Source organism: Vanessa tameamea, chromosome 17 (assembly GCF_037043105.1).
Source record: "Vanessa tameamea isolate UH-Manoa-2023 chromosome 17, ilVanTame1 primary haplotype, whole genome shotgun sequence".
Classification (NCBI taxonomy): Eukaryota; Metazoa; Arthropoda; class Insecta; order Lepidoptera; family Nymphalidae; genus Vanessa; species Vanessa tameamea.
In genome coordinates, this window is record NC_087325.1 from 6,491,419 (window position 1) to 6,496,194 (window position 4,776).

Below are 4,776 nucleotides of genomic sequence, written 5' to 3' on the forward strand. Positions count from 1 at the left end.
ACAACTTGGCATTTAAAAATACCAAAAGTAGTATTATTTTAATAGCGATGTTAAAAAACTTTTAAAATAAAATAAACTTGTATAGTGTTTTATTTTTACTGCGTTCATATGACGTTAATTTAAAAGCTGAACTTTTAGTTTCACAAATAAAAAAAATACTACCCATTTTACTGCTGATATGGCCTAGTTGTTAGAACTTGGCCATCTTAACCGACGATTGCGGGAGTATGCTCAGAAAAGCACCACTAATTTTTCATGCTTAATTTGTTTTTATAATTGATAAATTATAAACACAAATAAAGCATGTCGTAATTGGCGGTGAAGTAAAATATCGTCAGGAATCCTATGGCGTATGAAAATCTGCTATATCACACGTGTATCCACCAACGTGCATTGAAGCAACTTATGTTGGAATTAGCTCTAAACCTTTTACTTAAAGCGAGAGAAGGTCTAATCCCAGCTATGTGACATTCACAGGCTTTACTAGTAAAATATAAAGATACATCAATATTTTTATGGTCTGTTGTAGAATTAAAATACAAAAACAAATGCATATAGGACCTCTAAAACATACTAACTCCACGCGGTGATGATTTATACGGTACCTATTTTTATTTTCAATACCTATGTATTTTATAAGGTTGTCAAATAAATAATATTTATGTAAATAAAAAGTCGTATCCACGAATATTGTAGTAAGGTACTTATAAATGAAAATGCATATGCATGTTTATTTTAATATGTTTTATTATATTTAGTAATCGTACTTATTTATTTTCATATCATTTTTTTATTGAAGTAAATGTAAAGTGCACTCTGGTAACTATTCTTAGTTCCAATTTGACCTTTAACATAAAAAGAGCGCCAGAATTAATTCTACAAAGGTTCATTGTAACATGTAAACCTAAATTCACTACATTTTAATGAAACTTCCAGCCGCTATGACGTTTAATGAAATATTAAATATTCGCCATTATTTGAATAGTTGTAATAATCATATTTTTGTATAAAGAGATCAAGAATGTTTGTTTTTCTTAGAATTCCGAGACTTTTGTTACTAAAAATCTGTCGTTATATTTAAATATAAAAATTCAAATGAAAGACTATTTTATATTTGGAAATAAGGTTTCGCAGCCTTGATTTCATGGAATATTTTAAAAATATGTATAAAAAAAAACTAAAATTACGACGAAAAATAAATATTAGCTTACCGCCTAAAGCCGTCAAAATTCCGCATTTGTGTTTTGTTTCAGTAGCTCATATTCGACATTTTGTTTTAAGAATTTCAGTGGACGCGTTAAGGTTAAGGGTAATCTTAAATCGTCCATTACAACTCGTACGAGTACATGCATGGTTGATTTTTTTTATTATCATTATAGATAGGCAGAGGGCAAAAGCGCCACCTGATGGTGAGTTGTCACCACCGCCCATCGTATACATATAGCCGCTGTAAGAAATACTAATACCACACTTGGGAACTAAGATGTGCCAGTTAGTGTCTGTATTAAGAATAGTAGCAGCATTAAACGGCGCAAGAACGTGTGAAGAAATTGCACACGCGCATCTGGTGGCAATTTTTTTTAAATCTGTTGAGCACCGACGCGATGTCGGATTCCAAACCTGAAGCCGTTCCGTGTACCCGCGCGAGACGAAACCCTTATTTTATCTACAACGATCAGAAGCAGCATTAATCTTTTTTTTTGTTTGTACGTTTCTTTTCGATAAATATTACTGAGAAAAAAGGTTTTAGTTTAACTATATATGAGCTTATACCTTAAATAATTAAATATGAAAACAATCCAATATTCATTCCGTTCCAAATTCTAACTCCTTTTAAAATATAAGACATTTTTCTTAAATAAAACTTAGGTACCTACTCTAAAAAGAAATTATTGAAATATTTACATTACTACGCTTCCCGTTATATCTAAATTATTGTACACGACTGTACTATTAGTATTTCTCTGAAACCATATTTGTGTTAGTGCGGAGCTGTTATGCTATAATAATGATGTACCTAATAGAAAGAGACTTTATTAATGCATATCACTAAAGGATTGATTGATTTTACAAAATGATGATATACATATAGTAAGAAATATATATATTAATATTTAAATGATTCAATTCACACTGAATCGTAGAAATTTTTGAAAACATACATTTGTATATCATATCAGTAATGTTTATTTCGGATATTCTAATCCGAAATAAAGTATTTTTAGGCAATTGAAGTCTACTTTCATATAGATAGACAGACGATAATATATTTGCGCATAAAGGACTTTATTGTGACACTCGAATTCATGCCTTTTACGCACACGTAGAAAACATTTAAACTAACTTGAAAACTAATAAGGCTAGGGTAAAAGGGTAGCTATGTCCCACACGCAGGTAGAAAACTATCGATAAGAGGCAAGGCGTTATACATCCCTATGACTTCTGGCATTAATTTTGGTCCAACGACTTAGTTCATAACGCGAGTAAAATTGTGAATAATACGATGTACTTCAGTTCGTATGAGACCATCAAGTTCTTTTATATTCTACAGTCATAATTGGTTGAAACAATGTTACTCACTGGCAATTAGGTAAATTACTTATTACAAGTTAGAAGGCATATCTCAAATCAAAATTGATCTCAAATCAAATCAAAATAAATTAAAACGATGTTAACTTATTTGAGTTCTTTGGAATAAAATAATTTAAGAAACACAAACACACAAATTAATCACACAACAGTACAAAAAAAAAACAAATGAAAATTATTTATTAATAAATGGAATTTTTAAACAATAATTGAGATTTGTATCTACTTGAAAATTATATGCAAATTTATAATAAACCGGGAAAACCATGGAAGTGTGACGGACAGATAGACGGATACAACAAAATTATGGGAGTTCCTTCCGTTGTTTGTAAAAACCTGAAAATTTTAATAGTACATAATTCAACCAAAAAGTAATTATTATAATAAAACTAATTATAATTATTTATTTTATTTTTTAAATATTATACTAATTACTGTTTCAACTGTTTATTTATCAAAATTTAACTTTAAAGACCTTTAGGATCATCTCCCATAAGAATAAGTACTTTGATAGTTTTTTTCTTTTAAGAATAATTATATTAATTATTGACTCTTACCGGTAACTTCGATCTCGTGGAAGGTGATACGGATTTTGTTCAAAAATTCATGGGTTTTATTTAATTGCGCGAAACCTTTTTTTTATGGCATTGGTTGGCGGACGAGCATATGGGCCACCGGATGGTAAGTGGTCCTTACATCATATTAGTTCCCAAGTTGGTGGTCCCTTGTGCCTGTGATTACACTGGCTCACTCACCCTTCTAACCGGATCACAACAATACAGAGTACTGCTGTTTGGCGGTAGAATATCTGATGAGTGAGTGGTACCGACCCAGACGGACTTGCACAAAGCCCTACCACAAAGTAAATTAATTATTTTACTAAAATAAAAGTAAGTAAAGTAACTAAGGCTTAGTTGCTCCTCTTAAAATCAGCTATCTGAGCCAGCGAAAGACCCGTCAAAACCAGTCCAGCTCTAAGCTTAGACGGAAAAAACAAGGAGACAAATATTTTGAAAAAGCTGTTTTTTTTTAATTACAAGCAGTGACTTCAATTTTATTTATTTGTCTAGAGTATAGATAACGTAATAACTGTATATTAAGAAAATTTTATTGAACCAATACAACTAAATTCACTTAAAATTAACTAAGAAATATAGCAGCAATTTTCCAAAATTATAGCAATCAAATATTCGAAAACCAGCTCTTTAAATTAATATGGGTTGCTGCTCGATATTTAAAAATATTTAGAGAAGCAAAATTGGAATCGCCACTGTGATATTGTTATGGAAATCAAATGCTATAATGAGCAATTTAATTAGGGTTTTACGTGTTGGATGAAATTAGTTTGGAATCGATAAGATTCGTACGTACGAGAAATGAAGGCAACAATTATCGTTTCTAAACATACTAACTCAGAGAAGATTGCGGTTTCAAATTCAGGCACACTTTTTGGAACAAAATTAACAGTAGAATTAACTGGTAGAAATCGTAACATAAGAAAAAGCATTATGCCGCTTCCCGAGAAGAACCGACAAGAAACTCAGTAGTTATAGAAAGTTATTGAAAAATAACTCTCAAATTAACAAGCTACGATCTAAATTTGAGTAATAAGCTTGACGACAATTTACCTTACAATCTTCGACGTTTTATTTACGCCTGAATTGTTACCAGTTTTAATTATAAGCAGTTAAAACAGTTTATTTCAATTACGAACGAAAAAGCGGCAAAGCGCCTTTTGTTCACAAAAAGACATTAAGTTGCAAAATTACGGCCGTTTCGTTTATATATACAGGAGCTATAAAAGAAACAGTTATACGTTCAAAGTATAGGGTGCTCATATCAACGCTATAAGATAAACTTCTCTTTATGTAATGAAATAAAACGTGGTTTCGAAGTTCATAAAAATATCCAATTTCATCGTTTAAGTATTCTCTTTGTTATAAAATTAATATGACTTGCAAATAATCATAAGTACTTTACTCCTTTGTTAAGAAAATGTATTCTTATATTTTTTCTGTGTTTACGTTGCCAATTTGTCTTTAAAGTAAACTTATTTTTGTTTAAGTTATATCTGAATTAAGGTAGTCGTCAGATCCAAAGCTAATAAAGAGGTTTATGGGAGTTTAAATGGATCGAAACTATCTGTCCCTCAGGAGTTCTTGACTATGTTAAACGAAAACATTATAG